We start from the raw sequence: 25,504 nt of genomic DNA, 5'->3' as shown, positions 1-25,504 counted from the left end.
GCCCATACATCTGGGAGAAGAAATCCAAATCTGATTCAGGTTCCGAAGCCCACGTTCACCCCTGCTCGTGCGTCCTCCGATCTGGACGTGGAGTGATATCACCCCCAAGGACGTCAAAATTGGCTTTCGGTGAAAGGACCCTTAGATGGCCCGATGATCTGTGGCGCCCCAAAGGGGCACAGAACGTGACAAGTATATACTATTATCTGTGCTACTAAGATTCCCAGCGGGGGTGGAGGGTAATTAGGAAACACTGCCTAAAAAGGCTTGGGGAGGGGACAGCAGTGACCCCAAGGTTGGAACACACTGTTCAGGGCAGACTTAGTGGGGTTAAGAGGCACAGCATAAAATCAGGTTATACGCACTGGGACTAAATTACGGAGGAATTACAAAATGTCAGGGCCGGCACCTTGAACTTCTCCAGACGGTGGGGAACCATCTGGCATTTTCCATCAGAAGAGTAGCATATGCTTTAGCAAAGTACCAGGAGCAGCAGAGTGAGGGATGGTGGGAGACGACGGGACAAGGGAGGCGGAGCCATAAACCAAGTAGGAGGTGAAGAGAGACCCAGCCGCTGACCCAACGTCAAATCCGTGATGATGTCACCCAGAGATTCTTTTTTTTATAATTTTTTTAATGTTTGTTTATTTTTGAGAGAGAGAGAGAGAGAGAGAGAGAGAGAGAGAGAGAGAGAGATGGAGTGTGAGCGGGGGAGGGGCGGAGAGAGAAGGAGACCCAGAATCCGAAGCAGGTTCCGGGCTCCGAGCCGTCAGCACAGAGCCTGACGCGGGGCTCGAACCCACGAACCGTGAGATCATGACCTGAGCCGAAACCAGATGCTCAACCGACTGAGCCACCCAGGCGCCCCTAGAGATTCTCAACTAATTAATTCTTCAAAGGCTCTATTTTCAGATCAGGTCACATTCCGAGCATCCGAGTGGACGTGAACTCTGGTGGACGCTGTTCAACTCCCACCTGGGTGTAGAGCGTGGCGTAGAGAACTTGATGGTGAGTCGTAGACAAGCCATAGGGCTACGTTTTGTTTTTAGGGAAGGGCGTTTCTTTGATAAGACAGAGACATGGTGTTTTTGCAGGCAGGAGGGGTGCCTGACGGAGGGAGCGGAGAAAGAGGACGGTACAAGATCGAAAGCACAAGGAGAGGACCGGGCTTGACCAAAGACGACATTCCACTGGCAGGGTCAGCTGCAAACGGGAGCAGAAAGGTGAAGGAAGACGCGGCGAGGGTAAGAAGGCAGGTTGGAGGATCCTTCAGCCGGTCGGTGAGCTGTCTGCTGAGACATCATGTGGGGATACCCTTGGGCTGGACGGGTTAACAAGTAAAGCTGAGGCTTGAAACACCGCCTGGGAGTAAGGGACAATGTGTGACCCCATGCTGAGCAGCAGCGAGGGTCTGGCTGAGGCTCCGGAAGGCCATTCCTTGAAAAGAACTTTGCTGAGTGAGGACATTGACAAAACCAGCCTGCCCCGCTTGGTCAAACGCTGAACTGGACGGGGAAATCTCAGGACAGGTCATTCATCTTTGAAACTGCTCGTCTCATTAAAGAAAACAACACCTAAGCACCACATTCACCATTAAATCAGGAGGAGAAAACAGCACGCAATCTAACATTTGGTTGGTTTTATATTTAGGGCCAAAAACCCATTTCTAACAAATCCAGCCCCGCATTCAAATCATTTCCAGATCTGCAGACTTGGGGGTGAGCTTTACGAGTTACAGTGAAACCAAGAGACCTTGGAGGCCGGAGTGGGGGTGGCTGTGTTCTCCAACCCGATGTGGAATGACAGAGAGGTATCCTTTCCGATGACTGGGCAAAGAAAGTCATCTCAGCAGGTGGCTGCGCCCCCGGAACTGGATGTGCCCGGGAGAGCTCGGGGCCGCTGCAGATCAGACCAGTCATAGTGTCCATCCGTAAACAGATTCTGTCAGAATCTCTGCCGTGGGGTCCACCTGCGTGGGAGGGAGAATCAGCAGGGAGCAGACGGTTGGGGTGGGGGGATCCTACGTTCGTATTTCAGATTCAGACAACCCTCCCTTCCCTGCCCCAAGCTTCGCCGTCCAACGCGGAGATGAGCAAAGGCCAGAACAGACTAGAGAGCTCGCAGACCCGGAGAGGAAGGGGTTGGGGGTGAGGAGGGGGGGGAGCAAGGATTCCAGAGCTAGCCCAGCGTAAACGACAGCGAGGCCCCGTGACGGCTCTTGGCTCTGTGCCCTGGCGGTTGTCAAGACCCTGGGCTCCAGACGTTCCATTGGTCTGGTTAGGCAAGTCCGGTCCTCGGGTCTTTGAACTAAAGACCCACGTTTTTGCCTTTAGTGCCTTGGTGTGTCGTCGACTTGCACAACCTTACCCCACGGGCCTTTGCCTTGGTTTGAATGTTTAACTGCCACTAACCAGGGGCGCCCGGGGGGCTCGGTCGGTCGAGCGTCTGACTGCAGCTCGGGTCGTGGTCTCGCGGTTCATGGGTTCGAGCCCCGCGTCAGGGGCTCTGCGCTGACGGCTCGGAGCCTGGAGCCCGCTTCGGATTCTGGGTCTCCCCCTCTCTCTGCCCCTCCCCTGCTCTCTCTCTCAAAAATAAACAAACATTAAAAAAAATAACTGCCACCCACCTGCCCAAGTGCCCCGAGACTGTAACTGTCGGGGGCTGTCCTCGGACACGGCCGCGTGCTCTGTTTTACCACCTGGAAGATGCAGAGGACAGGAACATCTGGTACCCCAAGTATGTGGAAAGATTTAGATGAAGGCAACCCACATGCAATATGATTAAAGAGCACTGTGAGAATGTCAAATGCTATAAATACGGGTAATATAATGATAACTGAGAAGCGGTTGGCTAATTGAAGCCAGTCCCCAGAGCTATCCTGTAATTACGGTATGCTTGTGTCAGATAAGCCCTGAAGCATGGCAAGGACCCCTGACGCAACCAGGCAGGTCACATAATTTGCATCTCACTAATTTCTGAGATACCCAGGTGACCGCAAGAGGCATTCTTAAGAGTTTTGGTAAGTCAAGAGAATTTCTTGACCTCAGCACTGTTTGTCTGCCTGGCTTTATGGTGCGTGACCTCAGCCACCGACTGGCAGTTCTAAGAGAGACCTGGGGGGTGGGGGGTGGGGTGGGGATGCCTGGGTGGTCGGGTGGGTTAAGCGTCTGACCTGAAGCTCAGGTCACGATCTCACGGTTCATGGGTTCGAGCCCCACATCGGACTCTGTGCCGACAGCTCGGAGCCTGGAGCCTGCTTCCCATTCTGTGTCTCCCCCTGTCTCTGCCCCTTCCCTGCTCATGCTCTCTCTCTCTCTCTCTCAAAAATAAGTAAACACTTTTTAAAAATTTTAAGAGAGACTGGGTCTTTTAGAAATCCATCCGAGTGTGAAATTCCAGGACAAGGTTTTCCTCGGCCTGAATAGATGAGAAAGAAAAAAAAAAATCAGGGGTGAGGGATATACGCTTTCAAGGTCAACAATCCCTAAATCAAGGACTAGGACTTTAGTGTTCACAGTAACATTACCTTTTGTTGAAGTGTTGGTACGTATCCCCAATTCCCCGGCCAGATTTCGATGGTTGCTATGTCCCCCAATAAGGCAGTTGTGCTCTTAATTTGACGACTAAAACCACCAGGGCGCCAAACGCTTGTCGATCTGTTTATTGGAGAGACATTGTTGAGGCGGGAGTCTGGATGGGATTGGTGTTGAATCCCGGGCACCTCAATTCCTTAAACACGCCCTACTTTCTACGCCCTCCCCACTAGTCTGTAGGCTCCGTGAGGGCAGAAAGCATATTTGCCTCCGTTGTCATCACATCCCCGGGGCCCAGTGCCGTGGCCCTCAATCCGTGGCTGTGCTCTGTGCACCTGGAGGCCTGTTCCAGTTTCCCTTCCAACTGGTCATTTAAAAATAGTTTGATGGGGCGCCAGTCAGTTCTCCCTCTCTCTGCCCCCCCCATTTGTCGAGAGAGAGAGAGAGAGAGAGAGAGAGAGCGCGAGCATGAAAGGGGGAGGGCAGAGAGAGAGGGAGACATAGAATCCAAAGCAGGCTCCAGGCTCCGAGCTGTCAGCCCCAGAGCCTGACGCGGGGCTCGAACCCACAAACCGCGAGATCATGACCTGAGTTGAAGTTGGACGCTTAATTGACTGAGCCATCCCGGCACCCCTAAAAAGTAATAAAAAATAACTTTAAAAAAGTTTGCCCCTTTTACTCCCTGTAGTCCTATCTTGAGTTCTTATCACACCAAGTCACCCGATCCTGGAAGCCTGCATTTACTACCCTCTATCTCGACCTCAAATGCACGTTATCACCAGAGAACCGTGCGTTACGATGTCGGCAGCCCAGGCTGCATGCGCCGTTTCCAGCCCCTTCCAAATAATTTTCTCTGTGAATCATGAGGCTCCTCCTGTGTGAGTCAAACCTTCCCTCCACAGCAACTGGCTCCACAGGCTTATCTGGGCGTCTGTCTCGCTCTTCTAAATTCAAGCTAAAGCCCTTCTGATCAGGTCACGTTGCCGCCGTGACCTAAACATCCACCCGACCCTCTCCAGGGCATTCCTTCCCCAGCCAGGTGTCAGCGTGCTGTTTCAGCTGTTTCAGCCAGCTGTTGGGCTTGGTTGCAGGGTTATTTAGAGACTCTGACAGTCAGAGTTTCTTCTTTATCGGCTACCGAATCACTCCGGCTCAATTTCCAGCCATTCCTCCCCTTCGAGACGGTCCGTGGAGGAAGGGAGAGTTTCACCCACCCACCCCCACCTTCACCCCCAAGCTGAGAGTAGAGACCCAGGAAGCCCAGTCCCTTCCCTCACAGCACCTTGATGTTTGCAGAAGGATCACAATCACGGGTGACTAAGAAACCCCGCTTTATTTTTGAAAGTCTAACGAGATAAGGTTTATTTTGTTCTCTTGCATCATCTCTATTTTTTTTTCATGTTGATTTATTTATTTTCAGAGAGAGATGGACCGGGTCAGAGAGAGAGAGAGAGAGGAAGAGAGAATCCCAAGCAGGTTCCATGTTGTCAGTGCAGAGCCCGACCTGGGGCTCGAACTCGTGAACCGTGACATCATGACCTGAGCCGAAATCCAGAGTCAGACGCTTAACTGACTGAGCCACCCAGGTGCCCCTTTTATGTATTCTTTATTAAAGGAATCACTCATCCATCAGATTTTGAGGCACACAGCATTTGGAAAACTGTGAAAAATGCCTTTCCCTTTGCTCTGTCAAATGAGGAAAGAGGATAGATTTTTTAAAAAAATAGATCAATAAATTCTGAGAACGTAGAGTGGAAAGTGTGAACAAATTTGCGCCAGACGCACGGTCCGCGAGGAACAAGGGGGCTAAGAGGGAGGGAAGAAGACATTACGATTGGGTGGATTTCAAGGAAGTGTCTCTTTTTGGCCATCCTTCCCCTTACGAGCCAGTCCCCAGCCTCGGAGGAACGCAAACACCTGTCTCCTCGGCTTTTCATCGCGGGCCGCCAAGCATCAGCATGAAAAACCGTGCCACGTTAGCAACATCAAGTGCGCCCTCAGTGCCACTCACGAGTCCTCGTACTCACTCCTTGTTGACCTCCTGAGGTTCCCAGTCCAACCACACTTGGGTATGGCGTGAACGCCAGAGCCACAGGTCCAGAGAGACAGAGACAGGCTGACCCGTGCGCAGAGGCTTAGTGACTCACGCCCTGCCTTCCGAGGGATTCTTGAAGGAATGTGTGATGTTTTAGGTCATGATCTCACGGTTTGTGAGTTCGAGCCCCGCATGGGGCTCTGTGCTGACAGCTCGGAGCCTGGAGCCTGCTTCGGATTCCATGTTTCCCTCTCTCCCTTCCCCTCCCCCACTAGCTCTCTCTCTCTCTCTCTCTCTCTCTCTCAAAATATAAACATCGAAAAGATAAATAAATGGCCTTAATGCCTTATGGTTGTCACGGGATCCCAAAGCACAGAACGAAGTCATTAGATTGGTGCTGTAGACGGCTGTGGGGTGTTGTGTGAGCCAGTGTGGGCTCTGGAGCAAGGGACGCTGGGAGAATTCTGAATCGGGGCCGTGGAGCAGGGAAGAAGGAGGACGAGACGGAGTAGATAATGTTCCAGAGGTAGAATCGATAACGCTGAGAGATGGGTGTGGGGGGAGCAGGGTCAGTTGAACACGACTCAGAAATGCTGGCGGGGCACCCAGCGGCGGGGGCGGGGGGAGTAGACTGGATAGACCGGAGGAGGTGGTCGAGTTGATTTTGAGCACCCGAGGCACAGGTGCACGGGGGACATCCCGCCGGGGCAGCGGTGACCCTCAGACAGGCGGCACCGAGCCCAGGAGAGAGACGCAGATGATGCAAGGTCAGAGGTCAGCATGGAGCGGGGCACCTCTGCCCAGGATCCCTCCCTCCCTCTTCCCTGGAGACACAACCCCCTGTTGTCTGGGGAGCAGCTCTGCCTTCTGGCCCTGCGGTCCCGGGCACGAGGGTCTCCCCGGAGCCTCACGCCCATACACGCCCTGGTCGCTGTTGCTTGACCCAGAGTTGGATCAGGACAAATGAACGTGACTTCTTCTTGGGGATTTTTTTCATTTCATTTCCAAGTGCACCTGCTTCTCCTCCTCACATATTATTGTGACTTGAGGACCAGCTATCTGGGGTTTCACTCGCCGGTGCTGGACGGTGCGGGATGCACGTACAAGACAGGCACTTTTGCGGTCCTGTTTCCGTCGTGTCGAGGAAGCCACTCGAGCATAAAAGACGATGGAAGTGACGTAGGGAAAATCAGAGAGAAAGACAGCTGGCCGTTTGGGCGTCGGTGGTCCCTGATGTTCCAGAGGCTTCTCCGCTCGTGGTGGATCCGCGAGCCGAACACCTCTCCTCCCGCCTCAACCAGGACAAGTGGGATCTCAGTCCCTGCCAACAAGCGTCCTGACAAAGACACCCCAGCGAGTATTTCCTCTGAAAGCAGCTTCCCTCCGCCCGTGAACGTCCAGATCCTCCTGTGCCTCCTTCCCGAGAAGCTTCCGGACCCCGAGCGGAAGGTGACCTCCCCCACCTGCGAGGCCCTGTACCCAAGCACCTTCTCGTCCTGACTCGTCACCTGTCCTTCTGCGGCCGTTCCGATGTGTGTGTTAGCTCCCTGCCCCAAACTGCCAGCCCCCGGAAACAGTTGTCAAACCTCAGCAGGTCCGGCTAACGTCTGAGACGATGCACTCCCAACCTCCCGATGCCCGTGCTGCTGGTCTGTAGGCCACGCGTCGGGCTCCGTGCGGACAGCTCGGAGCCTGGAACCTGTTTCAGATTCTGTGTCTCCCTCTTTCTCTGACCCTCCCCTGTTCATGCTCACTCTCTCTCTCTCTCTCTCAAAAGTAAATAAACGTTAAAAAAAAATAAAAAATAAAAAATAAAGCAATGGTGGGAAAAACGTTAACCTGACATTCCTGAGGACCTCTAAAATCCTCCGTGCAAGCAAATAAATATTTAAAAGATCTCTTGGAAGGAATGAGCACGTCTGTGTGCTGGCAATCAGTAAACAGAAGCATGTTTAGTTTCGAGGTGGTGCCTACATGAAACCAGATTGCCGGGGACAGAGCTCAAAAGGTAAATTGTAGCCTCAAAGGGGGAAAGAGACGGGCTGGCGCTTACACAGACATGGTCACAAAAGCGTAGTAATTGCGAGGGGAACATGGCGGACACGATCTGGCGTCTCTGTTCCCCCCCCCTTCCTTGTCCACGTGCCTTCTGGGCCTTTCCGTGGTCGTGTGAGACAGCCTGAGTTCAGCTGCCAGAACAGAACAGGCTTCCTGGCCAGAGCCTGGAGCGCAGAGGAGCCCTGGGTTCCGGACTGTGATACAAACAGCCCTGCCACTAGGGCCACGTGATCTGGCAAATTCCACGGTGCCCGGGGACTTCCTGGCACGGTGCCCGTGGACTTCATGTAAGTAGGGAGTTCGTGTGAGGTCAAGTCCGGCACCGCCCTCCCGCGTTCCGGAAGCGGCCCGGCTCCCGCTGGAAAAGCAGGTCCTGGCGTGCCGCGGGCCCCCCGGGTGAGAGTGTGTGTCACACGTGAGTCACGGAAGGATCAAAACTGCCATTAGGATCTGGGTGCTGGCGACGCCCCCAGCCGTGAGGTGGTGCGGGCACGACAGTGGCCCGCGACCGAAACAGTGCCTTTGCTGGGCCTGGACGGTCTGGAGGCACAAGTAACTTCCACAAGGGGACACGTACGAAGTCCCCCCACCTGTCCTGGGGAGGAAGGAGGACTGCCCGGATGCAATCAGCCGGCTCCGTGTATCCTCTCGGCCCCAAACCAGCTGCTGCCAGGACAGCGCCGCTCAGCGGTGGTCCCGAGAACAGCGGCAAAGGAGCCGACAGAGCCTCTGGAGGGGCCGAGCTCCTCTGAACGTGTCACCCGGGGTCCGTGGGCTCCCGTGCAGAAACACCCAGGTCGTGGGGAGCTAGACGCCAGGAGTGGGCACGGCCGGGATGGGCGCCTGGCCGGCCGAGCAAGACGGTGGGAGCAAGGGCCAAGGCGAGTGAAGGTAGTTGAAGAGCTGATGGGAATGGCGGCAGGTGAATAAATAAATAGGGGATGTTGGACATGTAAGGGGGGTGGGGGGGGCGGGCGCCTGGGCGGCTCAGCGGCTTGAGCGTCCGACTTCGGCTCAGGTCGTGCTCTCCCTACGGCGTGGAACCCGACGCGGGGTTCGCTCCTGTGAACCGTGAGATCGTGACCTGAGCCCCAACTGAGTCAGAAACTCAACCGGCCGAGCCACCCAGGCGCCCCAAGCGTCTGACTCTTGATTTCTCGATACATATTTGTTATCATACGTAAATACGGGCAGCAGAAGGGCACTATGGGGTCAACGGTCGCTGATTCAGCGACACGTGCCGTTCAGCCCGCGCACAGGCACACGCGCATCTACCCACACAAATGGTGACATTTCTGTCAGGAGAGGACCCTGTTCACACCATTCTGTGAGCCACCGTCGTTTGTTTAAGCAATCCCCCCGTTTGGAGACACGCACATTGAGTTGACAGCTGATTGAGAGCATCCCACGCTTCGTTTCCATGCTACGCTTTCCGACTGAAACGATTGTTTTAGTCCGCCTTTCTTTGAATGGTTTGTCTTATGATTTCGGCCATTTGCATTTCTTTTAAACTTAAGCATCCTGTTCATTCCTTCTGCTCATATTTCTGTTAGGAACGATCAAAATTCATCTATATACTCGTACAAGTCAGAGATTACTACAACGCTCGTGGTGAACAAGCAGTGTCCCTTTTGAACCGTTGCCTACGATTTTCTTCCTTCCTTTCTCCCCTTCCTTCCTTCCCTTCTTTCTTTCTCCCTTCCTTTTTTCTTCCTTCTTTTCTTTCTTCCTTCCTTTCTTCCTTCCTTCCTTTCTTTTTTCTTCCTTCCTTTATTCCTTCCTTATTTCTTCCTTTCTTTCTTCCTTCCTTCTTTCCTTTCTTTCTTCCTTTCTTCCTTTCTTTTTTCTTCCTTCCTTTCTTTCTTCCTTCCTTTTTTCTTTCTTCCTTTCTTTTTCTTTTCTTTCTTCTTTCCTTCCTTTCTTTGTTCCTTCCTTCCTTCCTTCCTTCCTTCCTTCCTTCCTTTCTTTTTTTGTCCTTGTGCTCTTGAGTTGGTTGTCAAATTTGCCTTTCAGGCCCTTTGCTCTCTTCTGTTTCAGAGGATAGAGAGGAAGTTCAATCCTTACACCCTCTGTGTGTTCATCGAATGCTGGAACCTTACCCTCTGCAGATTTAAACCTGAAAGTAACATTTAAGTGCACAGTTTCTACCTTAATTTGTGAAGTCCAGTAAGCATTCAACGGGAACGTTTCTCCAGCTTTGTTTTGTCTTTTCAGATCTTCCTACATTCCTGATGCCAAAGTCCAGTCTCCTGATAGCCCGCAACATGAAAACCACTCTCGTCACACATACTTCCTCCCTGAGCCCGGCTTGCTGTCGCTCTGGGATAACGGAGCATCCTGGGATGTGATTCACCCTCCAGTCTCTCTCTCCCTCCTGTGGGCTCCGCACAGAGGTGGGCAGCAGGGAACGTCAGAGGGTTGAGCTGGGGCTCACAAATTATCTCCAGACCATGGCGCACGCGGAGAGCAGTCTTGCCTCGCAGACCGGGGCCTGGGGCTGCCCGGGCTGCTGGGCTGTGGGTCAGTGCACCTGTGAGAACAGAGCCTCAGATAAGGAGTGAAAAAAATCTGCAAAAAACCCCCAACGTGTTTGCATCACATCTTGGGCTGAACCCTGCCCTGTGCAGGGGTAGGGTGAGACCCCGGGTCGGCAGGGGGCTGCAGAGCTGAGAAAGACCTCAGAGACCGTGCAGACCTGAAGAGGTCGGAAGCAGCCAGAGCGGACACGCTTGGGGAGCCCCTGAGCCCCTGGCCGAGACTTCAGAAAGCCCACGCCCTGGAAGCGAGGACCGCACGGTAGCAGGAAGGGCTGCGCCCCAGCAGCTGGGTACAACTGCCAAGACCCGTCCTCACGCAGCCGAAACCAACGCTCGCGTCTCAGCACGACCAAGGCAATCCCTCCGCCACCACGCTGTGTGCAAGACCAAATCCAGACACCCTCTAGAGGAATCTGAAGATCCGGAGCCCCTGTGATCTGCCCTGTCCAATATTTGCACATGATACAATATTAGACACGCAAAGGAAGCCAGTGCTCAAGAAATGAAACGGTCAGTAGCTGCGGAGTCTGAGACGACCCCGATGTGGGACGTGGTAGGAGACAGGGACTTCTTTTGATTCGTGTTTTTGGGAAAATAGAGGGAAAATGGGTGAAAAGAACGGACATTTCGATAGGAAACTCAAATGCATATTTAAATTTGTTTCATGTTTGTTTATTTATTTATTTTGAGAGAGAGAGAGAGAGAGAGAGAGAGAGAGAGAGAATCCCAAGCAGCATCCACAGGTCAGCACAGAGCCCAATGCTGGGCTCACTCCCACGAACTGTGAGATCATGACCTGTGCCCAAATCAAGAGTCAGACGCTCAACCAACTGAGCCACCCAGGCACCCCTAAAATATATTTTTAAAGAACATTCTCGGGGGGCCTGGGTGGCTCAGTCAGTTAAGTTCGACCTCGGCTCAAGTCATGAGCTCACAGTTGTGGGTTCGAGCCCCACGTCGGGCTCTGTGCTGACAGCTCGGGGCCTGGAACCTGCTTCAGATTCTGGGTCTCCCTCTCTCTCTGCCCCTCCCCCGCTCATGCTCTGTCTCTCTCTCTCTCTCTCTCTCTTTCAAAAATAAAATAAATATTAAACAATTAAAAAAAAAGAACATTCTAGAAATATGAAACCTAACATCTGAAGTTAGGTACTTAATAGAATGGCTTACAGGAGAAGGGCACAGCAGGGAACAGAATTAAGTGCAGGTGAAGACAGATCAATAGAAAATCCTAGAACCGAAGCACAGAGTGGGGAAAAGGAGCCCAAAAGTTGCTCTTGTCACTCTGTCCTCCAGGACAGTCCCCACGCCATAATTACGATCCGCGGTGTCCTTAACAATTAGAACTTCTGCTTTCGCGGTTGAGGGCGTCCCTCCTTCCCCAGCTTTGAACCAGACGGGATGTTTCCCCCGACCATGTTCTCCTGCTTTTTCCCACACGTCTTGCGCACGGGTCTCTGGCTCTCCAGAGGGCAGAAAACAGACGGGAAATCTCCCCACGGACGACTCGTGGCTTGGCCTCCTCTTTCCCTGGGCGTGGCAGGGTGGGATGTTTACTCTTGCCCCTTCCGTGGCGTTTCAAAGGGTTCCTCGGGGGCGCCCGGGGGGCTCAGTCGGTTGTGCGTCCGACTCTTGGTTTCAGCTCTGGTCCCGATCTCACGGTCCGTGAGTTCGAGCCCCGCGTCAGCACGGAGCCTGCTTGGGATTCTCTCGCTCCCTCTCTCTCTCTGCCCCTCTCTCGCTTGCTCTCTCTCTCTCTCTCCCTGTCTCTCAAAATAAATAAATTAAAAAAAATAAAAGGGTCCTTCCCAAACCTTCCACTTCCCATTTCTGGGTTGATGTGTTTTCTTCTGGCTTGTTGCTTACGGCTCCTTCCCGAGCCTCTGAGAGCCCTGTGGTCCAGCCCCCCTGTTGGACTCACCTTGGCCAGGACCTAAGAAAGTCCTCAGTGGGTTCCCTCCCTCCGGCCACCAGAAACACGCCCCTGTGTTTTGGTCCCAGGACAGCCCGGGCACGCGCTGAGGTCCCAAAGCTCTGGGGCCAGAGCAGCCACGCCAGGGGTTCCCACGTTAGATCTCCCAGGTGCGAATCCAGCATCAGTCCCTTGGTTTCTGGCACTTGAGGAGACACAAGCCTAGCTCTCCACCGGTCCCTCCGGAGACCATTTTCCTGGGTTTGGAGTGAGGGGAGGTTCACCAGACACCCCAGTGTCTCCAGACTTTCTGTAGCCTGGAGACCGGTGGTTGCCTGAGGGTCACAGGATCCTTTCCAGATCCAGGTGGAGGCCTCACGTCTCTCTTTGGCTGTGCAACAAAGGGTTAACTCCGCAGGCTTACGAGGTGCAATCTTGCACATTCCAGAGAAGGGCCCGCCCTTCTCAGTCTGGCATGACCTGATGTAGGAGTCCCTGGAATGTTCTGCCTGATAACAGTATCTTTGCATACCTGGGACCTTGGACCACACCAGATAGCTTAATGTTGACAACGTGATTTATGAGGAGCCCTGGAGGCCCAGGGACTATAGCCTAGGTCAGCCGTGGAGGGGCTCCATGGCCCCATCACTGACCCCTGCTAAACCCCGGACGGCAGGACTCAGGTGGACTTCCCTGGCCGGGGTACCTGATGTCAGCTGTCACGCCTCATCTCTGAGAGCGTTAAGGGCCTCCTGTACGACCCCCCCCCCCCCCCCCCGGAGAGGACGACCGGACACTGATGCCTCGTCTCCCGGACGCTGTCCCGCGTACTCCTGTCTTTTGTTGATCCCCCCTCCCCCGTCCTCCCCACGCCGTAGGGAAAGCCACTTTTCTGCATTCCGTGCGTCCCTCTGAATCATTGAACCTGAGAACGGTCTTGGAAACCCCGACCCCGGGGCCAAGAGTAAAACTAACATGCTTTCATCACACAGTTGCAGTATTATAACATGTCTTAACCCCCCAGAAAAACACAGAGGTGAATATAGCACCCCTGTGCCCACCGCACAGAATAAATACATTTTGTCGTATTTGCTTTACTTCTCTAATTTTCCTTTCTTTTCTTTTCTTTTCTTTTCTTTTCTTTTCTTTTCTTTTCTTTTTTCTCTTTTCTTTTCTTTCCTTTTCCTTTCTTTTTTCTTTCTTTCTTTCTTTCTTTCTTTCTTTCTTTCTTTCTTTCTTTCTTATTAGGAGTAAAGTCTAATAGGGACCCCTGGGTGGTTCAGTCGGTTGAGTGTCCGACTTCCGCTCAGGTCACGATCTCACAGTTCATGGGTTTGAGCCCCGCATCGGGCTCTGTGCTCACAGCTCGGAGCCTGGAGCCTGCTTCGGATTCTGTGTCTCCCTCTCTCTCTGCCCCTCCCCTGCTCACACTGTGTCTGTCTCTCTCTCAAAAATAAACAAACCTTAAAAAAATTTTTTTAAAAAGAAAGAAAGAAACCTAATAGATACGAATCCGGTTTCCCCGGTACCCCCATCCCTGCTGGTTCCTACTCTCAGGCTGCTTTATATTCTTCCTTCTCAGGTTTTTATATTTTTTTCTCCCGTATGTTTATCTTCCTTTACTGAGTTATGTAGCACCCTAGCATGGGGGTCTTTGTATCATCATTTTTTTAATGTTTATTTATTTGTGGGGGGTGGGGCAGGGGGAGATCATGAGCCGGGGAGGGCCAGACAGAGAAAGAGAGAGAGAGAGAGAGAGAATCCCAAGCAGGCTCTGTGCTGTCCGTGGAGAGCCCGATGCGGGGCTCGAACTCGCAGACCATGAGATCATGACCTGAGCCGAAATCAAGAGCCAGCCCTTAACTGACTGAGCCTCCCGGGGCGCCCCTGCGTCATCCCAGTTTTGAGCGACAAGTTGGTGAAGTGCACATTCTTAACTTAATTCCAACGCAACAAATATGCGCTGGGTGGTATTTTACTAGGTGCCACCACCGGTGCTGGGACGCGATGGGGTCAGGCCGCCATCCTCATGGACCTTCCAACCCGGCGAAAACAGTAGCAGTGAAGCTTCCTGAATTCTATACGTGTTTTCTGAACGGGCCTTCCTAACACGCAACGTTCCCGCATCTCTGGAGGATTCTTCTACCGAGTCAGGCACGACAGCGGGGCGGGAGGGTTGGGTATTAGGATCAGATCAAGGGTGTAGCGGGGCCGAGTGTTTCCCAAGGCTCCTGGGTGCCCCGCGTGGAGCACAGACCAGTATCCCGGGCTGGCTGAGAGCCCTGAGAGGGTGGGCTTTGCGGCCCCACAGGAAGCCAGGTCTCCCTCCTGGACCCACTCATGAAGGCTTCCCAAGCCACCGGGTCCCTTCATGTGAGATGCGGTGGCCTCGATTAAGGCTTGAGCAGAGCGCATGTCTGTGCGTAGAAGGTGAGGACAGATGAGACCCGCTTCATTGGCCTCTGACTTGTCCTCATGAAATATTTTGGTTTTCTAGACCTTGGTTTCCTGGTCTATAACATGAGGCGGCCTGAAAAACACTAGGCGACCTTTCAGGGCTCCACCAACCCTCACATTCTAGGCTCCGAAAATTCTACGGGCCTCAAGACAACAACGACAGACAACAATAACTAGCAAATGCCGTGAGCCTGGACAACCAGTGAAAGGTAAATACATTACCCAGACAGGCGATCGGGTCTCAGAATTAATGCTGTTCTGTGGAATGTTAGGGGACATTTGGAATATCGGTTTTGACAACATAAGGACAAAAAAAAAAAAAAAAAAAAGATGCCAGTACCCGGAATATCCCAGAATGATTCTTTCTATGCTGCTGTAAACAAAATCAGTTCAGTTTTCCACTAACTGTCATTCGGTGACCGCTTACCGAGCACTTCCTAAGTGCCCAGCTACCCGCCGTGGAACAGAAAAGGAGAAAGGGGTCGGGGGAAAAAGGAGGCACAGACAGAATGGGAAGGAAGCCCGTGTGCAGAAAAGCCTCCCAGGTTGGAAGGATCACAGAAGTCTTCCCGGAGAAGGTGACGTAGCAAATTGATTCCTTGGATATTTGTATTTCATTAATAGGTATTTATTGAGTCATGGTTGTTGGGTTCCTTGCCCTGCACAACGTAAAGGCCGTGGGCTACAAGGATGACTAAGACAAAGCCAGAGTCCCCGTCTGTACAGTTCCCGCAAGCACGGGTCGCCATAGTGTGTGACAGAAGTGAACAGAGACTGCCACAGCCAGAGGAGGGACGCGTCACCACCTCAAGGAGGGGCTTGTGAAGGTTTCCGGGAGAAAGGGGCAGGGCCGGTCTTGTGCTTAATCCGCCGAGGCCCAGAGTGAAAGGAAAGGCACTCTCGGCAAAGCCAGTGGCACGTGCAAAGGCCCGGTGGTGGGAGGGAGCCCCACGACCCCAGCCGAGGATAATCAGTCGATATCCCCAAAGCAGCCGCGCGTGATGCAAAGTGACAAAGGGAGCGGTGGGGGTCTGTTTGTGAAGAGCTGAGGGACCCACGAACGCAGACGCTGTGGCGAGGTGAACCTAACGGCAGAGGAGGTCGATGGCGTTAAAATAAAACCCAGGTAAGAACGACTCACAAAGTTACCCACAGAATGTGGCGAGGCACGAAGACCGCAGGCCTCGTGTTTCTCCCGTGACGACCGTCCCTAACGTGTGATTGAAAAACTCGTCTTGGAAAAAAGGAGAGGAAAACGGGATTTATCGCCAATTGAACAACCGAATTTTCCATCTTCCCCTAAAGCAGAATTTACTTCTCTCCCGGAAAGCCACAAGCCACAGGGGGGAGAATAAATGAGACATAAATACAAACAGACTTCCCTGAAGGGCGGTCGGCAGACAAGGGTTCTTAGGAGGAGGACCAGTTGATGTCATTATGAAGTCAGATAAAATTACTCATCCCTGTTCTGTTATTAACGAAAAAGGGGAAAACCCGGGGACGGGTAAGAAAACTGTAGATTACAAATTATTCCAGGCACCTTCTGCCTGTGCTCCCGCGAGGGAACAGAGGGAATGTTCTGGAAGTTGCTCTTTCTTTGCTGGCCCTTGAGACCCCTCCGGGTTACGGCGTCCTTGGACTGTGCCCTCATCCACGTCCAGAATCACAGCGTGGAACAGCATCTCGGGGGCTCTGGCTCAGCCACCCTGTGCTCTACCCAGAGTGCAGACCCCCACGCCAGCCTGTGGGGTTTGTTTTTAAGTTTATTTATTTATTTATTTATTTTGAGGGAGAGAGAGAGAGAGAGAGAGGGAGAGAGAGAGAGGGAGAGGGACACAGAGAGAGCGTGTGAGAATCCCAAGCAGGCTCTACACCTCCAGCGCGGAGCCGGACGCGGGGCTCAAACCCACAAACCGCGAGATCGTGACCTGAGCCGAAGTCGGTCCCTCGGCCGACTGAGACCCCCAGGCGCCCCTGCCAGCCTGTGTTCTTAATCCAGTTCAAGTGCCTTGAGTCCTGCCCTGACTGCATGGCCCTCACCTTGGGGGCCGCTCCCGTCCCTCTCACCTGGTCAGCTCAGCAAGGCAGCCTTCCTCTGGCTTCTTCCAGAACTCCCTTCTTTATCACTCTTCCCTGAACTCACTCCAGCTTTTTCATGGCTAAAAAAAAAAAAAAAAAAGCCACGTGATTTTACTTTGCAGTAGTTTCCACGTGAGTAGAAATACGGAACGCAACAGGAGACGACAGCCCGGGTGGGTCCCCCCACGACGGCCTCGCGGTAGGGTCGTGCTGAAGGTTACACACACGTGTACGTAGCATAATGCACAGTACGAAGCGCTGTGTAATATGCAATTCATCATCGCCGCCGCCGTCATCGTATTGCTATTGTTAGTATTGTTTTTATTGAGTCCTTGGAGGGGCCTCGGGGGGCCTCGGCCACACATGCACCGGACCGGAGCCCCGAGGCGTCACTTTGCGCATCACCCAGATGGCAGTCGGCACCGGGCACCGGCGGCTCCAGCCTCCAGCCACCCCCACCTGCTGCGGGAAGAGGATGAGGGTCTGAAGACGGTTCCAGGGAAGCAGGGGGTAGGGACCCGGTGAGAGGGCAGCGGTCTCTCCTGGCGGCCCCCCCCCCGCCACCGGCGGTGCTGCGTGCCCCGGGACGGCCCGCCGTGTGGGCCTGGGGGGCTGTGCTCCCGGGAGCCTCTGCCTGGACCCAGCTGCCCCGATGCTCCCTGCTTGGCTCCAGTCACAGGGTCACGGGGCTGGGTGCCCAGCACCGGCCCAAGGGCGCGTGGGTGGAGGGACGGGAGGCTTTGCGTCTCTCCGTCCACACGCTCGGAAGAGGAAGGCGAAAGAGGGTAGGTGGCGTCTCTGTGGCCACGGCCACTCACTCGACACGACTGGCCCCGGTGTCCCCAGGGTGACGGTGGCTCACGGCCCCTCCCGGGAGGCAATCCCCGCCTCCTCCCCCGTCCGGACACCACGGGCTAGTCGTGAGGCTAGTGTCAGTGCACACGGTGAGCACAGAACACAACTGGGAAACGGGGAGGGGATGAGCTCAGGCGACCACGAGTCAGCCTTCCGGCAGGAACCAGCCGCTTCCCAGCAAAGACGCCGGACAGGAAGCGGGGTGGTTTCAGGTCCTGGGGCCACCGTGTCATCCGGGCGAATTTCGTGCCATCCCGGAATCCCCGTTTCTGTCTGTGTAAGGCAGGGGGTGTCGAGATGGTGGAAACGAGGCGATTTTACGTTCTCACGGTACCCGGGTGACCGGCCACCAGTCTGCCCCGTCCGAGGGATCCCCGGCACATAAGGTCCTCCAGCCACGACAGATCCGGGGAAACGGGGACGGCCAGTCAGCCCGACCTGCCGGTAGGTCCCGCCCCGCGTATTGTGTGTGCGTTGGCCCAGTCGAGGGGGACACAGAGTAGCCGGGATTTGAACCGGGAGCCCGCAGTCTCCTTCCAGGCCGTACGGTCTCCCTCAGTGCGCTATGGCTATGCCCTCGCCCCTCAAAAGTACGAACCACCGTGTCCCAGGCCTCGTCCCGAGTACCGCGACTGCGGTGAGTCACTTAGTTCTTACGATGACCCTTGTGCAACTATCAGGGACCAGAAAGGAAGCAAGTCCCTGGGGAGAGCCGGAGGGACACGTGGAGGGCGGGCTGCGCTGGGTCTGGCGTCGGCACCCAACGCCCGCGTCCCGGGAGCCTCCTCCTAACCAGGCCGGGGTCCCCGTCCCCCACGTCCGCAGCCTCCTCCTAACCAGGCCGGGGTCCCCATCCCCTGCACCCATGGCCAACTCCTAACCAGGCCGGGAGCCCGGTCCCCCGCACCCACGGCCTCCTCCTAACCCAGCCGGGGTCCCCCACTCCCCGTGCCCACGGCCTCCTCCTAACCCAGCCAGGGTCCCCGTCCCCAGCGCCCACGGCCTCCTCCTAACCCACCCGGGGTCCCCCATGCCCCGTGCCCAAGGCCTCCTCCTAACCCAGCCGGGGTCCCCGTCCCCCGTGCCCGCAGCCTCCTGCTAACCTACCCGGGGTCCCCCATCCCCCGTGCCCAAGGCCTCCTCCTAACCCAGCTGGGGTCCCCATTCCCTGCGCCCGCGGCCTCCTCCTAATGCAGCCAGGGTCCCCGTCCCCCACGTCCGCGGCCTCCTGCTAACCCACCCTGGGTCCCCCACTCCCCATGCCCAAGGCCTCCTCCTAACACAGCCGGGGTCCCCGACCCCCACACCCGCGGCCTCCTCCTAATAAGCTGGAGTCCTGGTCCCCAGCACCTACAGCCTCCTCCTAACCCAGCCGGGGTCCCCCACCCCCCGTGCCCAAGGCCTCCTCCTAATGCAGCCGGGGTCCCCGTCCCCCGTGCCTGCAGCCTCCTCCTAATTCAACTGGGGTCCCTGTCCCCCATGCCTGTGGCTTCCTGCTAACCCACCCGGGGTCCCCCACCCCCTGTGCCCAAGGCCTCCTCCTAACCCAGCCGGTGTCCCCGTCCCCAGCTCCTGCGGCCTCCTCCTAACCCACCCGGGGTCCCCCAACCCCACGCCTGCAGCCTCCTCCTAACCCAGCTGGGCTCCCCGTCTCCCGTGCCCATGGCCTCCTCCTAACCCAGCCAGGGGCCCCATCCCCTGCGCCCACGGCCTCCTCCTAACCAGGCCGGGGTCCTGGTCCCCGAGGCCCGCGGCCTCCTCCTAACCCAGCTGGGGTCTCCCTCCCCCACATCCACGGCCTCCTCCTAATAAGCCGGGGTCCCAGTCCCCAGCACCCGCGGCCTCCTCCTAACCCAGCCGGGGTCCCCTACCCCAGGACCTACAGCCTCCTCCTAACCCAGCCAGAGTCCCCCACCCCTGCACCCACGGCCAACTCCTAACCAGGCTGGGGTCCCCGTCCCCGCGCCTGCGGCCTCCTCCTAACCCAGCTGGGGTCCCCCTCCCCCTCTGTGCCCACGGCCTCCTCCTAACCCAGACAGGGTCCCCTACCCCAGCACCCACGGCCTCCTCCTAACCCACCCGGGGTCCCCCACATCCCGTGTCCAAGGCCTCCTCTTAACCCAGCTGGGGTCCCCTACCTCTGCGCCCAGGATGTCCTCTGGCCTCCGGGATCCCCTTCCTCCTCGGCCTCTTCCGGCTGCCTTGCAGGCTTGCAGCCCGGGGCCTGCAGGGAGGGAGCATGTGCTGCACCTGTGGCCTCGGCTCCCTGAACAGGAAGGTGGAGGCCCAGGTGAGGGTAGGAGGCCTGCAAGGTCTCAAAGCTGTTGGAAGGGAGCCCGTGCGGCAGGGAACTTTCTAGGTACCTTGGGATCCCTCAGGGAGGGAGGAAGAGTGCAGAGCAAGAGCTGTGTCTCCGGGGAGATCCCCGGGCCCCACCTGAGAGAAGGAAACACCCGGGTTGGGGCGCCTCAAGTGCACTCAATCCAACCTGCCGCCCCGCGTCGTCGGTGGAGGGACGGAGTCGGGCCCGGCTGCCCGGCCGGCCCTCGCTCAGGCTCTGCCTCCACTTCCCCGAGGGCCGGCCCGCCAGCGCGCCGGAAATTTCCGTCATTTGAGCCGGTCATTCCCCCCGGGCAGGGCATTTTCACCCAAGAAGTCGTGCGGAGTATCGGTTCAGTTTCCTGAGAGTGGTCACTCACGAGCCACTGTGGGCCACCGCTGTCCGGGAAGGGTCACTGTGTCCAAAGACCTAGGCTTCAGCCGCGTCCAGGCGGAGGTGGGAGCCGGGGATGGGTTTCTACTAGAAAGGAGAAACCAGAGGGGCTGGCTGGTGGAGGGAGGGAGGAGGGCAGGGAGAGCCAGGTGCAGGGAGCGGGGTGCCACGGGGGGCACCCCCCAGGTGTCTCGCGCCACGATCTTGGGCGGGACCCTCGGAGAGCCAGCGTCCCCAGCCCCCAGCCCTCACTGCCGGGAACAGAGAGGGTCAAATGAGGCCGGGTCGTAGCACCGCGAGGGGCCGGAAGACAGAGGTGCCAGCCCCCATGTCCCAGGGCATGCTGGGCGGGGCCAGAGCTGGGGCTACAACCCTGTCCCCAGTCCCAGAGTCTGCTGGTGGCTACCAGGGTCCCCAGCTGGGCCCTCACTGCCTCAAAGTAACCCCCTGGCAGCTGTCACCATGGTTTGGTGAGGGGCCAAATGAATGGCTGCCCTTTGAGCAAAAATGCTCAGAAATGGCCCATCTAGAGAGCCCTCCCTCTGCCCCCAGGTCCCAAACATCGGTCCTCACATCTGTTGACGGGACAGCAGCACCGTCGCCCGGGTGAGAGGGTCCGGTCCCTTGGGCACAGCACACAGCTTCCCAGAGCGGTCAGTGCAAAAACCCTCAGGGACCAGAAGAACGACGCTCACTCTCACGTTCAGCCGCTGCTTGACACGCCTTATGTGAATTAACCCGCTCAGTCCTCACTGTGAGCCCCCCATTTTACAGAGGAGGAAACTGAGGCACAGAGAGGTTCAGGGACATGTCAGAATCCTCACAGCTGATGCCGGCCGAGGCAGGATCCGACCCCGGACCTGCTGATGCCACGGTGCCCGGCGTTTCGTGGGCACACCAGCCGGCCCCCCCGGCCGCACCGGACACGGTTCCCGTGAGGTGCTCACTGTCCACGCCACGTCATCTGGCAAAGTCGGACTAGAGGAGGTGGCGGGAGGCCGGTCCCCTTCCCAGCTTGGCGACTAACCTTCCGCCCAGCCCCGAGCACTGCACTTGGAGGCCGTCCGGATCTCAGCTCCCAGCTGCGAAATGGGGGGGTGGGGGTGGGGTGGGGGGAGGTCCAAGAGTGCCCTCAGCTCCTCCGTGAAAATGTCCCCAGTAAATCAAGAGCTCTCCCACAGCATGATGCGGTTGTCTGCTCGGGTCCGCGGAGACCAAATCGAGAGGAAGCTTGAGGCTTCCCGGTGGGAGAAAAGTTGTTTTGCAAGATTTTTTCAACGATGAAGAAAACTCGTCCAAAACAATGGAGGCATTTTCTTTTATTTCCAAAGGAAATGATTCAACCTAAGCAAAGGTCACTATTGAAAGAGAGGAGCTCAATCGTGTCATAAACATCACAGACTCTGCAACTCGTCCCCGCAGGCTGGAGGGGCAGCCTGGGCTTCTGCTGTGTGCACGTGTAAGTGTGCAGGAGGTGTGTGTGCACGCACGTGTTCGCGTGCGTGCGTGCGTGTGCACGTGTGTGTGCATCTGCCTGTGCGTGCGTGTGTTTTCTTCATCAGGTTTCTGCCTGAAGCTATCTTTCTTTTTAAAACTATGGTTTTCAAACCTGAATGCATTAGAATACCCTGGAGGGCTTTGAGTTTATTTATTCACTCTGAGAGAGAAGGAGAGGAGGGGAGAGGCAGAGAGAGAGAATCCCAACCAGGCTCCCGGGTGTCAGCGCGGAGCCCGACGTGGGGCTCGAACTCACGAGCGTGAGATCACGACCTGAGCCAAAACCAAGAGTTGGATGCGTAACCCCCTGAGCCACCCAGGCACCTCACACCCTGGAGAACTTTAAAAACCCCCAACGATTGGACCTCGCTCCCGGCAATTGGATGGGGCTCGCGCTCTGAGGTCCAGACGTTAGCACCGTTTTCAAACAAGCTTCCCTCGCTGCTCGAATGAGTGGAGGGCCATTGTCCCAAAACAGTGCTCCCCACATGTCAGCACTCAGCGTCATCGGGAGAGCGTGGCGGAGACAGATTGCGCACTAGGCTCTAATTCTGCGGGTCCAGGGTAGAGCCCAAGAGTTTCCACTTCTAAACGTAGCTAAATCCTTACCTGCACGCCGGTCGTGTGATTATTGTATCATCTTTGTATTACATGACTTAGAACAACACACGTATTAATAAAATAATTCAGAGATATAGTTACAAAATGATTTATATATAGGCATATAATCAGTGCTTACTGCCCAAATATTGTTTTGCTAATCCTGGAATGTTATCATTAAGGAGTGGAGACCATAACTAGAATCCAAAGACAAGAAACAATGAATACAGGGCGGGGGGTGGTGTAGAGAGAAGGAAACCCTCACGCACGGTGGGTGGGAGCAAGAGTTGGTGTGGAGTTCTCAAAAAAATTAAAACAAGAATTATCATAGGATCTTACAATTCCATTACTGGGTATTTAGCCCAAAGCAAAGAGAGACATTAATTCAAGAAGACACATGCACCCAATGTTTGGGCAGCACGGTTTACAACGGCCGGGATGTGGAGACAGCCCAAGTGGCCGTCAGCTGATGAATGGATAAAGAAGACGTGGTGTGTATATACATACAGAAAATATTATTTAGCCAAAAAAAATGGCGTCTGGCCATTGGCACCAATGTGCATGGAGCCAGACTGTATAATGCTACGTGAAAAAGGTCAGAGAAACACAAACACGATATGAATTCACGGTTAGGTGTTTTAAGAAACAAAACAAATGAACATAGGGAAAAAGAGACCAACGCCGAACTCTTAAACACAGAGAACATACTGGTAGTTGACAGAGGAGAGGTGAGAGGGGTGGTAAAATGGATAAAAAAAAAAAAAAGATTAAGAGGTTACAGGGGCGCCTGGGGGGCTCAGTCGGTCAAGTTGTCTGGCTCTTGATTTCGGCTCAGGTCGTGATCTCACGGTTTGTGGGTTCAAGCCCCACGTGGGGCTCTGTGCTGACAGCGTGGAGCCTGCTTGGGATTCTCTCTCTGCCTCTCTCTCTCTCTCTCTCTCTCTGCCCCTCCCCCCTGCTCACGTTCTCTCTCAAAATAAATAGATAAGCTTGAAAAAATATTTTTAAAAAAAGAGATACAAACTTGCAGTTACAAAGTAAGTAAGTCAGGGAGATGAAAAGGGCAACACGAGGAACACAGACTATAATAACGTTTGGTGACAGGTGGTGACTCCACTCACCGTGGGGTCATGTGTACAATGTGTCGAATTTTTGAATCCGTACGTTGCACAGCAGGAACGAACACAACACTGTATGTTGACTATACTTCTATCTACAAATGCACACACACACGCACACACACACGAAAGAAACAAAAGCTCAAGTGAAGGCCATGATGCCCACAAGCGGACATTTTCCTCTGTTTCTTCCGGGTGCCACGCGACGTTAGAAGCCAGCTAATATTAGCTCTGATTGTGGCGATTGAAATGCACGTATCCCGTTACTACGTTAAGCACGCATAGAACGATCGACACACAACGCTTGGCTTGTTTCTTTGCTGAGGCTGATGGGAACGGCGTTTCAGGGCAGAGTGGGGACACCCACCTGTCGCTTTGAGATACCGATCTCAAGACCTTTGGACGGCTACCCAAAAGTGCGGGCTGGATTACACAATTCTTTCCCAAGTTTTTTGGGGGAAACTCCGTACTTTCTTCATAGTGGCCGTAGCTGTTTGTACCTCACTCACAGTGAAAGTTTTCCTTTTTACCCTCATTTTCTCCAACACACTTTGTGTCCCGAATTATTGATAATAGGCACATCTACAGGGGCGAGGTGATACCCCAAAGTGGTTTTGATGTGCATTTCCCTCACAACCAGTGGTGTTGACGATCTTTTCAAATATCTGGCCATTGTGTGTGTGTGTGTGTGTGTGTGTGTATACATATATATATATATATATAAGAAAAATTTCCATTTAGTTGCTGTATCCATTTTTATTTAGCTTGTTGTTACTATTATTCTTTGCTTTGAGTAGTGTGAGTTTCTTGCCATATTTATATTCACCCTCTGTCGTAGAACTACGGTTCACAGAAATGATCTCCAGTTCCAAAAGACATTTTTTATTTTGTGGGTTGCTTCCTTGGCAGAAAATTTTAGGTTGAAGGTAATCCCTACCTGTTTGTTTAAAAAAAAAAAAAGAATTTACATTCTAGAAAGTTCCCAAGGCTAGTCCCAGTTCCCCGCTTGGAGAGACACACTGTGACACAGGGCTGGTCGTGCACTGGAGTCACTCTGGAGCAGCCCCGAGGCCCATGAGCCGGTCATCTCTGCAGGTGGGACAGGTAGAGTTCCAGGGCAGCCGCGTTGAGATCCGCTGCTGTGAACACACACGCTCACACGCGAGCAGGCGGGAAGTCTCATTCCTGCGTCATAGCTGCGGCAGGTGCGGGTCAGAGAGACTCGGGTCCGGCGGCTCAGACGCGGGGGGCTTGAGGCTGGCATCCAGATTTCCGCTTGTCTACGTCTTTCCTTCCACACCGCACACAGCCCAAGCCTCACGGCCGCCAACTCGGGGGTGGGGGGTGGGGGTGGCCCTGAGACCTGGAGGCGACTGTGGTGACCGGTGGGGGCTGTGGCAGGAGAGCCAGTGAAGGGTAGGTGAATAAGCCAGCCTGTGGTGTGCTCTTTTGGCAAAAGGATTACTGTGAGCTGATTTTTTTTTAAGAAACAAGGCGACACCGGAGAATCTCTGGAAACAAAGGAGAAGAAATTTACATTTGTAAGGGCGTTCCGGTCGGTTGGTACCTGGAGAGGAAGGGGCCCCAGAATCTCCAGTAACTCTTTACCGGGAGGAGGCCCAGACCCCATCTGCATGACAAACTCGGGGCCCCTCCCCGCGACCCCTGTAACGGCCCCTCCCCCTCCCGCCTTCAGCTGACGATGGCATTTGTAGCGGTGGCTCGGGCCACCCGGGGAGTTTCCCTCCGTTTCCCCGGTTTCTCCCACGTGCACATGAGGCAGACATGCGATTACATTTCTGTGATTTTTCTCTGGTTCATCTGTCTTTTATAACATGGATCTCAGCCACAGAACGTAAAGGGTAGAGGGGGGATTCCTCCTCCTGCCCTAGAAGGATGCAGCCCCACGCCTCCCCCTGGGACCTGACAGGTGGGCCAAGCTGGGGGAGGGGGGCTGCAGAGGTGGGGCAGGCAGCTGTCCACCCCACTGTCTCCCTACACGTTGGGCTCATCGAGGTACTCGGTGCCATCAGGGTCTCTGAAAACTTCTGGACCCGTTTGTCCTGCACATAGAGTCCAATAGTGGCTCTGTCTCCCTCTCTGGCTGTGACCC

The 25,504-nt window shown here is 54.9% G+C and overlaps 2 long non-coding RNA genes across 5 annotated transcripts; one reads left to right on the top strand and one right to left on the bottom strand.

Annotated features, from left to right (window-relative positions):
* The first annotated feature begins 868 nt into the window (after nucleotides 1-868).
* LOC109500461 lies at nucleotides 869-5,006 on the top strand. The gene is made up of 3 exons (XR_002158002.2): nucleotides 869-1,008; nucleotides 1,095-1,244; nucleotides 4,954-5,006. It is a non-coding gene; the product is annotated as an uncharacterized LOC109500461 (long non-coding RNA).
* Nucleotides 1,851-21,552, bottom strand: LOC102902618. 4 transcript variants are annotated; one of them, XR_006598755.1, is made up of 6 exons: nucleotides 20,750-21,552; nucleotides 19,827-20,263; nucleotides 19,602-19,687; nucleotides 16,597-16,688; nucleotides 2,627-2,698; nucleotides 1,851-1,969 (listed from the first exon to the last, which is right to left on the bottom strand). It is a non-coding gene; the product is annotated as an uncharacterized LOC102902618 (long non-coding RNA). The 4 variants fall into 4 exon arrangements; XR_006598753.1 differs by having other exon boundaries at nucleotides 19,602-20,263; XR_006598754.1 differs by lacking the exons at nucleotides 1,851-1,969; nucleotides 2,627-2,698 and adding an exon at nucleotides 3,516-3,656 and having other exon boundaries at nucleotides 19,602-20,263.
* Nucleotides 21,553-25,504: the final 3,952 nt, after the last annotated feature.

Source organism: Felis catus, chromosome B3 (assembly GCF_018350175.1).
Source record: "Felis catus isolate Fca126 chromosome B3, F.catus_Fca126_mat1.0, whole genome shotgun sequence".
In the NCBI taxonomy this organism is placed as follows: Eukaryota; Metazoa; Chordata; class Mammalia; order Carnivora; family Felidae; genus Felis; species Felis catus.
Note: the sequence above shows the minus strand (reverse complement) of the source record. Positions and strands in the feature narration are given on the sequence as shown.